The 13,068-nt window shown below is 45.5% G+C and overlaps 1 protein-coding gene across 4 annotated transcripts in view; it reads right to left on the reverse strand.

Moving 5' to 3' along the window:
- Positions 1-12,101, reverse strand: part of DDX11 (DEAD/H-box helicase 11) — a 652,402-nt gene extending 640,301 nt beyond the window's left edge. For 2 of the 4 annotated variants that reach the window (XM_085652300.1, XM_085652298.1), the window contains exon 1: positions 11,972-12,101. The gene's annotated coding sequence lies outside the window, so the exon portion shown is untranslated. The remainder of the gene's footprint in view (positions 1-11,971) is intronic. The other 2 variants (XM_085652299.1, XM_085652297.1) reach the window with 1 other exon arrangement.
- Between the last annotated feature and the right edge of the window lie 967 nt (positions 12,102-13,068).

A 13,068-nucleotide genomic window follows, 5' to 3' on the forward strand; every position in this document is an offset into this window, starting at 1 on the left:
AACACAAGGCTCCGTATCAAGGGTATAATGACCCGATGGACACCACTGCATGCGTGGGGGGGCTCACCGCGACCCTGGCAGGCCGCAATTAAACATCAACACTAGAGCACCAAGCTTGGTGAGCCACGTGTCTTGTGTGTAGATTTCTTTCTGCGAGGCAGCACTGTCTCCATCAATTACTGCTTTGAAATTCGTCTGCCCAATTCAAAGTCCTTACGCGTTTCGAGGGTCCCGCCCTCTTGATCACAGGTGTGGGGCAAAGCATGAAGCAGCATACTTCCGCAGGGACTCGGAGCCACAATTTCTAGTTTTTCCAAGTGGGCGTGTTGGCCAAGTGCATCTTGGAACTCCGAGTTCTCTCATCAAGTAAGTACTGTATCGTAGCGGTTGCCGCTTTCATGTTAAAAAATTCAATCACCTTGTAGGTTTCTCCGTCAGTAACGGATGTGGTAGTGCTGTATTTCTCCCTCTGTTGGCAGAAAACACAATGCTCCGTATCAAGGGTAAGACCCTCGAAACGCGTAAGGACTTTGAATTGGGCAGACGAATTTCAAAGCAGTGATTGATGGAGACAGTGCTGCCTCCCAGAAAGAAATCTACACACAAGACGCGTGGCTCACCAAGCTTGGTGCTCTAGTGTTGATGTTTAATTGCGGCCTGCCAGGGTCGCGGTGAGCCCCCCCACGCATGCAGTGGTGTCCATCGGGTCATTATACCCTTGATACGGAGCCTTGTGTTTTCTGCCAACAGAGGGAGAAATACAGCACTACCACATCCGTTACTGACGGAGAAACCTACAAGGTGATTGAATTTTTTAACATGAAAGCGGCAACCGCTACGATACAGTACTTACTTGATGAGAGAACTCGGAGTTCCAAGATGCACTTGGCCGACACGCCCACTTGGAAAAACTAGAAATTGTGGCTCCGAGTCCCTGCGGAAGTATGCTGCTTCATGCTTTGCCCCACACCTGTGATCAAGAGGGCGGGACCCTCGAAACGCGTAAGGACTTTGAATTGGGCAGACGAATTTCAAAGCAGTGATTGATGGAGACAGTGCTGCCTCGCAGAAAGAAATCTACACACAAGACGCGTGGCTCACCAAGCTTGGTGCTCTAGTGTTGATGTTTAATTGCGGCCTGCCAGGGTCGCGGTGAGCCCCCCCACGCATGCAGTGGTGTCCATCGGGTTATTATACCCTTGATACGGAGCCTTGTGTTTTCTGCCAACAGAGGGAGAAATACAGCACTACCACATCCGTTACTGACGGAGAAACCTACAAGGTGATTGAATTTTTTAACATGAAAGCGGCAACCGCTACGATACAGTACTTACTTGATGAGAGAACTCGGAGTTCCAAGATGCACTTGGCCGACACGCCCACTTGGAAAAACTAGAAATTGTGGCTCCGAGTCCCTGCGGAAGTATGCTGCTTCATGCTTTGCCCCACACCTGTGATCAAGAGGGCGGGACCCTCGAAACGCGTAAGGACTTTGAATTGGGCAGACGAATTTCAAAGCAGTGATTGATGGAGACAGTGCTGCCTCGCAGAAAGAAATCTACACACAAGACGCGTGGCTCACCAAGCTTGGTGCTCTAGTGTTGATGTTTAATTGCGGCCTGCCAGGGTCGCGGTGAGCCCCCCCACGCATGCAGTGGTGTCCATCGGGTCATTATACCCTTGATACGGAGCCTTGTGTTTTCTGCCAACAGAGGGAGAAATACAGCACTACCACATCCGTTACTGACGGAGAAACCTACAAGGTGATTGAATTTTTTAACATGAAAGCGGCAACCGCTACGATACAGTACTTACTTGATGAGAGAACTCGGAGTTCCAAGATGCACTTGGCCGACACGCCCACTTGGAAAAACTAGAAATTGTGGCTCCGAGTCCCTGCGGAAGTATGCTGCTTCATGCTTTGCCCCACACCTGTGATCAAGAGGGCGGGACCCTCGAAATGCGTAAGGACTTTGAATTGGGCAGACGAATTTCAAAGCAGTGATTGATGGAGACAGTGCTGCCTCGCAGAAAGAAATCTACACACAAGACGCGTGGCTCACCAAGCTTGGTGCTCTAGTGTTGATATATACACACATACACATATATATATACACACACACACACACACATACACACACACACACACATACTCACGTACACGCACACATGCTACACCGACATAGCTAGGCTAGGTACATTGAGACAAATTGCGTAGGGAGCACATTATAGGAGTATGCAATTGCTACTGTCTTATCTGAACTGTATATGTTCATCTTCTTAGCACTATGGTAGAAATGTACCTACCGTTTACTATATAAGTACGTAAGATTTCTTTTGTATGCTTCGGTCTCCTGATTGTCGCAGCAAATATGTTTTTCCCCAAGACTGACACTGGACCAATAAATACTTATTGAAACGTCCTAACCGCCTTCCTGTGTATTTCCTGAGAATAAGTAAGCATTAGTGACGGAGCGAAAAGTACTGTACTGTTTCCACGATCCCTGAGGAATCAGGGTTGTCATGTTCAGTGGTTGCCAGAAACTACCTACACCACTGTAAGATACAGGGGACAGTAGTGGCACTGTAGAGCTAGGTGGTCTAACGGCTGACATATCCTGTGGGGGTATCTGGAAGCGGTTTGGATGCCAAGCCCTCAGTTTAGGTCATCCAAAACGCGCAGGTCCTGGGAATTCCTAGGAATTACACGACATGGCGCCAACGTTGGTTTGATTCTTATATTAACAGTTAAAATCGGAGTAGTTCAGTCGTGCTTTTTCAGAAAACCCTCGTCTCACTTTTCAGACGTCTGAAGTGGGAAGGGAGAGCCGACACAGCTTAGCAGATATACCCTGTGTATTGGCTGAAGGTTTAAACAAACTTGTAAGGATTAGAAGTTCCTATTGTGCTAAACCTTAACTCTTAAACTACTTACCTTCTTCTAACAACATGCCATGAAAATCCTTGGGTGGATGTACCCTCCCCTCCCGCCCCCCCACAAGAGATCCTGTTTGGAACAAGAATGTGGGTATCTGTCCTCGACTGTGCAAGCACAGTGGTGGGTGTGAAACCGCCACTGTGCTGGCACAATCGAGGACTGGTACAGTGGGACTCTTCTGTATTGGGGACTGATAGTTTCTGGACTTAATTATACGTTGCTATTGTTGTAACATGATAAGATATTCTTGCCATGGAAATTCATTTCACCCAATCTATTTTGCTACCTTAAATAATGATGTTTTTTTATTTCAATGCACTATTATAGGCTTGTGCTACATAGCACAAGATTTGTCGAAATCTGACAAAAATGGTTTTGAAAAGAAAAAAAATAAAAAGCGAAAAAGAAATGGAAATACAATAAAGAGACACGCAGTGTTGCTCAAAACAGCCAGTTAAAAACCACAATGCAGGAGCATGTCTCTCACACTGGTATGTTCTGCATTCCATAACACAATAACCGCATTTTGGTGGTCATCACACCGGACTTGGAAATACTTTCTACATTGAATCAAAACAAAGACAGCACATTTATTATCACACAGCCTACACTTTGTAGCATAATACCTATGTAGGCAAATGCTTTAGCGCCCCACACAGATAGTCGGCGCTTTAAATGTTGCAATAGAATACTGCCCCACTGAGCAATAAAGAAAATTACACTGTGTACCATGGGATCTGCCTCGAAAAAATGAGTGATAAAGATACAATCAAACAACATTTCTCCTGTCGCGGTACCTGCTATTTTAAAGCCACCACAATCTTTACCTAGGGCGACCTGATGTCTTGTATTTCCCCGGACAGTCCCAGTTTTCAAAGGAATGTCCTGGCATCAAGACGCTTTTCTTAACTTCAAATACATGTCACTGTTTATGGGACAAAGGTCAAGTCATCCTGCAAAGCATATTTAAAATGTATGCTCTATAATTCGGTTAAGTGCTGTGCCAGTAGGTAGTTATAGTTAGGGCCTAGTTTCCATAGGAAAAAGCACTTTTTGACTTGCCTAGATCTTTGGCGCTATTTGACAAATATTCACGAAATTTTCCCCCAAAAAAGTGCCCACATCATTCTAGCTGTGCATGGAAAGTTTCAGGGTGATCTGTCAGCGGGGTTCCAGAAAAGGAGGGAGGGGTGTAAAAAAAAGTGTGTATCCCATATTAATTCCTATAAGGATTTTAGGCACGACTACAGCCCAAACCGCTAAGAGGAATTACACCAAATTTGGCAGAATGCTAGATCGTGGTTCAGCAATCGACCTTTTTTGTGATTTAGTGTAAATTCATTCAGTACTTTTAGAGTTATCCAAAGAAACCAAATTTGTATATCTAGGAACGCGATCCCTCTACAAATCCTTCCGATCTCGGACAGAGATCTGATTGGCTGCCAACACTTCATCCAGGAAGTGTTGGCAGTCATCTCGGGACTCTGACTCAGCCGAGTCCAGAAGAAAAACATACAAAAATAAAAGAGAAAGGGGCAGGGTAGGCCTGGTGCTGTGGTCCCCCAGGGTCCACCGCCAGGGCCAAAAAGTATTTCTTTTTTAATTTTTGCGGCAAAAATCGCGCCTGTTTACAGTATAGCCCCAGGTGGGTTGGGCCCCGGGGACATGTAGGAAATAAGACAAATGGAGGTTGGTGCTCGGTTTCCCCCTCCTAAGGCACTTTTGAGCCCTAGGGAAAACCACCTCACTGGGACTGTTTTTTTACTATATATATGAGGAGGCTGCACGGACCCCCCTCTATGGACTCATTTGAGCCCCTAGGGCTGGAAATCTAATATGGAGGGCCGTGCAGACCCCCCCTTTCTTCGGCTCTTTAGAGCCCCAGGGACCAGCACCTCTCTGGGGCTTAGGTTATGAAATTAGGAGGGGGGCGACGCAAACTTCCTGGGCCTATCAGCTCCTCGGGCCAGAAATCAAAATAGAAGTGGAAGGAGGACACCCACCCGGGACATATACTGCCCCGGGGACCACCACCTCTCCAGGCTGGCACGTTAGAAGTAAAGAAGGGGGGCCGGCTATCATCAGAGGTGCGTACCCTCAGGAGATAGCAGCTTGCTTTCGTGTGACAGAACTTTAACAGCCCAAGAGAGAGCAAACCCCAACTCCGCTCCAAGCTTGCGGGAGCAGGAAAACTGCTCCTGCTTGCTAGAGGAGGAGTTTCACCTGTTTTGACAGCGGGCAGGAAAGCATATGACAGAATTGCCCCAACATGCAGGGAGTGGCATTTCTTTGCTACTCCCCATGTGTGGGAGCAAAGCCAGCTCCCACTGGAGACAGGAGCCAGCAGGTAGTGCGAAGGGCATGGAGGCTCCCCCGCGGTCCCTAGCATAGTACATTAAATCCCCTGGGTAGGCTGCAGAGCACTCCAGGACCAAGAGGCCAGGCCTCGGGGATGGGATACCCCCCACACTCCAACGGCCGAAATCAGCTCGGGTGGGGGTTGCGTGGCCCCCCTCCCCCATTAAGTTTTGGCACGGCCACTCTGGCCCTGATGCTCATTTTACAGAAATTAAACTTCAATGGAAAGCACTTACATATATAAACATAGCAGGTGCCCCACTTCTGTAAAGGACCTCCTGGGCTTCACGAAGGCAAAGTAAGTGTATTTTCTCAGCAATTCCACATTGAAAGACAATCTGGAAGGCTACATGGAGGCAAATGCATCAGTGAGTTATTGGAACGCAATCCGTAGTGACTGTGACTAGTGAGTTCTTTCTTGTCCTTACCTATTGAGAGCAGAGTCCATGGTTCTCCCTTTAAATGACTGAGGATACCAATGTTCAAAATCACATGAAGCTCCGCCCGTTTGGCCCTGCCCCGTTCAACTTAGTAGTATACAATGGTCTTCCCGCTTTTTGCCAGGATGATGGACAGCTTAACAAAAGGAACCCCATCGTGCTTCCTGTCGATTTTGGTGATGCGTTCTTGATGCCGAGTAATATGATCACATTTCCACCAAAGAAGCACTTGATTCATATAGTCAAGAGGAAGTACCCTTGTTTGGGGGAGATTCACCTCTTTGTAGTCTTGTTGTCTTCTCTGTAGGAATATTCATGTTATCAAAGATTTCTGGATGAAGACGCATGAGGAACAATCACACTGCCGGAACACACACAAAGTCGCTGGATGGAGACATTTCCTCCTGGTCCATTACGCAGCTGTAGTATAGAATATGCACTAGTTATTACCTAATGAGTTAGCACTTACAAATTAACCAGAGGAATGTTCTCCTGTAGGGTAGATTTTTTCTACAAAACTGTGGATTCTTGTTCAATAAAGAGGCAGGTGAGGTTCTGTTCTGGCCTAGTCCCTCATAGAGCTACTGACATACCCACACCGATCTGTCACACACCCATTCAGCCCCTCTCATATACACTCCCAGACCCACACAGCTACTCACACACCCACTCACAGACCCATGCAGCCACTCACAAACCCACTCACGGACCCATTCAGTCACTCACAAACCCATTCACAGACCCCTTCAGCCACTCACACACCCACTCACAGACCCATACAACCACTCACACGCCAACTCACAGACCCATACAGCCACTCACACACCAACTCACAGACCCATACAGCCACTCACACACCCACTCACAGACCCATACAGCCACTCACACACCCACTCACAGACCCATACAGCCACGAGCACACTCACTCACAGACCCATTAAGCTAATCACACACCCACTCACAAAGGTTACAGTTTACAGATAAGAAATACAATTTTAAAAACCTTTGAAATTCACTCAGAAAACGAAAGGTTACAAGGATGTTATAATTAGGAAATAAAATGTAAAAGGGTTGATCCCTGTGGCCACAGTGGGTTAAAAAGGGATCGCCATTTCTTCAACATCAAGGTATCCAGGATCCAAAGTATACCACTTCGTCCAGACATCGGCAGTTTGCGACGCCAACGCCTTTCTGTCCGGTCTGTGGATATGGATCCAGTACAGGGTTTACAGGGGACCATTCAACAACAAAACTTGCAAGTTATAATCTCTCCGTCATGAAAATGCTGCACTACCCCATACCACTGATTAACCTACTGTACCAGCAGGAACCCTGCAATTTGATGGAAATGCAGAGAAGATACATGAGTTTCTGGATTCTGTGACTGTGCATTTTGCCGTCCATCTAACCCTGTTTGGCTGGGATTGCAATAAAGTGAGCTATATCATCAATTGTTTGGTAGGAGGTGCCCTAGCCTGGGCTATGCCATTGGTGCCTTCGCCGGATCCTTGTCTGAATGATTATGTCTCGTTCCCAGAGAATGCTTTCTCACCCGAATTTGGAATATTCTGCAGAAGATGCTTTATGTGAAATTCAACAAGGATCTCAAGAAGTAATGGGATATGCAACCCGCTTCAGATGATTGACTACAGAAACCCAATGGGTGGAGCGTACTCTTCTTACTCTGTATAGACGTGGCCTAAAAGAAATTAAGAATGAACTGTTACACGTACCTCAACCTGCCACTTTAAATGAGGCTATGGAAACTGCGCAACACATTGAGTTTCATTTAAAGGAAAGGTTAAAAAAAAAGAGAGAGAGAGAGAGAGGGGAGAAATAAACAAGGAAATTATTCATCCTCTGCAACTAGACCATTGCCTGCTTTGCGACCTAAAACACAAAAACCCACAGAAGCCCCAGTTCGGCGCAAGTTCCTTTGACAGAAGAGGAAAAACTAAGTGTTGTGGGAAGGGTCTTTGCTTATATTGTGGTGAACATGTTCATCTGGTCAAAGAGTGTCTACTGCGTCTATCCAAGCCGTCAGGGAAACGCCCAATTCCATCTCCAGAGAGGAAGGAGAGATTGGCTGAAAGGAATCTTCCTCAAATATCAAGTTCTAAGTTAGTCCCACAAATGGGACACCATTATTCTTGTTACATATCACCCTGCAGTGGGATTCTGGAAGATTGGTGTCAACCTGTGGTCGAAGTAGGCGGGATCGGCAGGGCACGGTGTGCCCCTACTCCTTTAAATCATTAGATCCCGTTCCCCTACTTTTTAATTTCAAACATGTGACATGTGTCCCAGGACGGCAGAAATAGCCCAGGCCTGGAGATAAGGCTCGGCATTCGTGGCAGTTCTGGGACGGGCGAGTGGGCAGAAAAGGACTCCGTCTTTTCCTTCCTACCAGAGAAGGCAATGACAGTGTCCACTTCGGCTCGGCCACTAACAACTGCCCCCCCCCCCTCTCTTTCTTATTGTTATTCCCTCTCTTTCTGTCTAGATCCTCCTTACTTAGTGAGAACTGTCACTTCAAGAAACGGTTCTCACCCTCTCTTACCTCCTTTCGTTTATTTGTTCCTCCGTGAAATGGATCTAAAAAAGGAAAACACTTTTGCTGGAAATGTTGTCTTCTTTTATGTTTCTCTTCCAAAGTGCAGCCTCAGGAATAAAAGGTTCAAAATATGAAAAATAACTAAATAAAGCAAGACAGAGTGGTCGCAAAGTGGCTAGATTGGTGTTATTCACTCTCAACACACATTAGTGTCACTTTACGGAGTTTGCTGTGAAGTGCTACTTTTGTTTTCTTGTCTTTCTCTGAACAGCATTGTTTTCCCCTGGTGCGGAAGTGCACCAATCCTGGAGGTACTGCAATACCTGATTGATGGGTGGATTGGAAAACAAAATGTGTACCCCGGCTCGTTATTCAGCGATGTGGTCTTTTTAAATCATGCTTCTTAGGTTTTTTTAAGAATATAAGCAATGGACATTGAAATGGGTCCCTTCTGGGCCCTGTAGTCATGTCCTTAACTATTTAGGCAAAATAACTCACTGATTTCTGAATAATGAGTGTAACAGCGTTATGGTAACCATGTTGTCCCCGCTTACATTTCACATTATTTACTTAATCTTGAACTCCCTATGAGAGTTTGCTTTTTCCAAGACGTTGTTACTTTTTTTAGGCAGCATATTGCTCGTCTAGTGCTTAATTTGAATTTAGTTGCATCCAGATGTTTATAGCGCGGCATAATTGGGTTGTATAATTTAAATGCAGTGCAGGTTTCTCTCAGTGGGGCACCGTGGTGTTCAGTGGAGGAGAGGATGTGGCACTATGGTCAGAGCTGTCGAATTTGGAAATGGGGGAACAAGGTTCAGCCTTCATGACCAGTCCACCAGACCACTCTCCTGGCAGAGCACATTCCCATGCTAAAACTTAGAAAGCCCGCAAGACCTTAGAAGTCCAGGTGTCTTAGCACCATCAGGTGGACACTAGCGGTGGCAAGTGTGGGTTAACCTTGAAAGCTTGTGCACCACAATCCATGCTGAAGTTCACCTCCAGTCTTGCGGCCAGGCCTATGAAGCAGAAAACTCTAGAGCGACAGTGACTCTGTCACTGAGGTCACAGGAACCTTGAGAATGGCCTGCTCTAGGGCGGTGCAACCGGTGTGACCGCACCGGGCGCTGACTTTGGGTGGGGGCAGGGGTGTCGTGTTACAGCTTGCTCCCTCCTTCCTGGCATCCAGCAAGAATAAAATTGTCATGAAACTCCGGTCTTCCTGAAGAGAGATCAGAGTGCTGTCTAGTGGAAGTTTTGATTCATGGAAAGTAGCGCAGCGGGTTAATGTGCCTGCTGCAAAGCACATGGACCATACAGATTCCAAAGGGCACATAATATAAATAGGTCAGTGGGTTACTGCTTTTTTCAGAGAGATCCTTTTGTTACTTGCAGTTTATAAGTTAAAATCCTAATATAGAACCGCAAGCTATTAACTGTCATCTAAGCTTAGAGCGTTATGGTTTCCCCCCACCTCCCCCCCCCCACAGTCTTTGGTTATCCTAATGTTGCAAATAGTGTTCATTTGGATACAAATCAATTCTGTTTTTAAAAGAGAACCCACAACCATGGTATTACATTCTAAATTCAGAGCTTGTGTTTCTCCAGATCATTCATTTTTAAACTATACTGCCTACTAGTATGGTTGTCATGTGACTCCTACACCTTGTAGTCCTTTGTCTCATGTAACATTTCCTATACAGTGATTTACACATGTATAATTGATGGTCTCTGTGTAATGTGGGTGATGTAAAGTACTCTGACACCCTTCACTGGAATGAGTGACGCTGTAAATCAAATTAATTGCATCTGAGAGAGAGTGTGGTTATGGAGACTTGAGGGGCACCATTAAAGGGTGGCAGTGAGGGAATCCATAGCAGAGGAGGTCATTGGGGTGCATCAACAAACGTTGTTGCACAGGGAACCACCAGCACTAAAGCTGGCCCTGCCCTTGAGGCCAGTCCGCCTCACCCAGTGGTACATCCATTGGCCTTGTTTCAGCAGTAGTAGCTGCCACTCACAGGGATTGGCAATGCAGGATTTGCATGCACACCAAACTAAGTTCACAAACTTCAGTCTCTCTGCTTCATGCACAAGCACTTTTAACATGTGCTGACTGCTTTGGGGCCACTGGAATTATGCAGCAAAGGAGGACAAAATGATGCCACAGTGTTGGCTAAATTATGCAGCAAAAAAAGGCCGCAGCATAATGCAGGATATTTTCTGATACTTAATCATTTTGACATTTTTTCACATGCCAACAGTCCCTGCAAAGATTTTGCCGTATTAGTGCCTGTGTAACATACAAATGCAGCAGTGAGAAAGGTGATCAATCAACCTTTGCAAATGGTTCTCCACTTCACAGCAACACAAATCACATTTTTAGTAACTTTTGATCCGTTTGAGCTGGAAATAATTTTTTTTGTTACATTCTCAGATTATGCAGCAGATGTTTTAGGATGTGGCAAATATGGCAGAGCCATGATTATATAGAAAACATTTGCAAACTAGGATATTTTGCTATTCATGTTTGTACCGCTCTTGTGGAAAATGGGAGAAGTGCTGATGACAGAAACACCATGGCTAAGAGACAAATGGCTTGTGCCTCCACTTTTAAGCGTATTTGGGACATTCTGTGATTGGAAACGTATCCCACTTTGTGAATGTATTTTAATATCAATAAGTCATATTAAACCAAAAATATCCTGGTGTATCCATTGGTTGAATTAAATAACATAATAAGCTGTAACTGGTCAGTGAAATGTCAAACAAATACTAACAATTGAGATGATTTGTGCATTCTGGCCACACCTCTGGCTCCGCCACTGATCCAATACTTGGGTTATTCCCGCCCTCTGATTCTCTGCCCACAGTTCCCCTACTTTTTTTCCCCAGTTCTACCACTGGTGTGAACTAAGGCCCTGCTAGACTGCAGAGTCTAAAGCAATTTTGTGGATGGTACATGGGAGTCTGCTTGTCAAATTCCCAAACAGTCTAAGGACAGGACAGAAGTATTTCAAACGATTAACCCTTTGTTTTCCGGTCCTGTTTCGGAGTGGTCAGCAATGCTTCATAAAATGATCTACAATCATCATGAGCAAATCAGTTTTGATCTGATCAAGTCTCAACATCATCCAGTCATTCTAGGACTTCTGTGATTCTGTTTATGTAATCCATATCTCAATTGGACAGCTCGTACTATCTCCGAGTTCAGTCTACACCAACCAATGCTGTTAAGGGTGCTGCAAAAACCAGTCAATTGTGATATGGCGGGTGTTTATGAACAGAAGCAGACTCCATTGGTGGCTACTACGGCAGCGGTTCAGGAACCCTCACGGGAATTTTTAGATGTTTTTCAGAGCTAACCACTTTGGGACGGGGGGCCCAGGTTCTAGTGTTGGCATTGCTTAACATCCTCTGATTCTAGGCAAATCACGTAAACATCCCGTGCCTTCAAAAACAAACATGAACATGTCTTGTATAACTGGTGCTCGTGTAAAGTGCTCCAATACTTTCGGGTCGAAGTCGCGCTATATGAAAACTGCTAAAAAAAAATGCCCAATGCCTATTTTTCCCTATATAACTAATATGGAGCAGCACTTAAACGAAATATTTCACGTTCGTTTAAACAATAAGTAGCACTGTCAGAAACATGACATTTGCGTTCCCCAAAACACTTACCTACCGACTGACAATTGCTGCCTTCCCATGTACCTTTACAGTTCGGCGCCGATTACTTCGAAGTGTGGTGATGTAAACAAAAGTACCGCCCCGTTACCGCTACCTCCACCAATCAATGGACAGTGACAGGACCCAAAGCGAAGGTCACGTGACAAACACATCCGCAGTCCACAGCACTTTTCATTTTCGGTCTTCATCGTAACTCCTCCCTTTTCAGGCAGAAGCAACACATTTCAGAGCACTGCACGTTTTACAGCTGCTTGGCCGTACTGTGTCAGTCATCGGGGACGTAGCTTTGGGTTCCGGGTGGGGTTTAAGGGATAGGATCCCTTAATAATTTGAAGTGGGGGCGTGGCCTCTCAGTGACAGTCGGATCCACCGTATGCTGCTGGACCAGTGACATAAAATCACTGCAACTGTAGACTGGGTGAGCCACTATGTTAAAAGAAAGAACTGAGCCAAGGGTCAGGGTTGGCTCTGAGAGCCCCGCTCTAGCTCAGCCATGAAAATATTTGTATTGTAGAGCATGCTTCGAACATCGTAGAAAAATATGATTAAGTCGCTTAAAAATGTTACGATTGTATTTTATAGCTCTAACACGTGAACGTACTTCAGATAATATCACTGTATTGAGAGGCTTTTATAAAAAGTGCTAGTTTTAAAACATGAACTTAGAAATATTTATGCCTCAGCCTGGCAGTCGCAGCCGGTGCAGGTAAGAGCGGTAGAGCAGGGATGGGGTGGGGAGTCGACAGACGAAGTAATAGGGAAAATAAAATAAATAAATAAAACCTCTTACCTTGCGCTCGCCGCATCGCCGAGTAGGAGATGCGACGAGTGCAAGGTAAGGGGTTTTATTTATATTTTTATTTTCCCTATTCTGTTGTCTGTCGACTCCTCCCCTTCCCCCCTGCCCCGCCCCACAGCTTTTACCTGAATTAAAAATTTGCAAACATTCGTGACAAGAATTTTCAATTCTATTAAGGACACGGAGGCGAGGATTATGCTTCTCATTTTCTTTACTGAAAATCTCAGCAGCCAATCAGAAAGTAAAAAACACAAATATATACTACAATACCCATAAACCTAGTGCGTAT

Source organism: Triturus cristatus, chromosome 4_1, assembly GCF_964204655.1.
Source record: "Triturus cristatus chromosome 4_1, aTriCri1.1, whole genome shotgun sequence".
Classification (NCBI taxonomy): domain Eukaryota; kingdom Metazoa; phylum Chordata; class Amphibia; order Caudata; family Salamandridae; genus Triturus; species Triturus cristatus.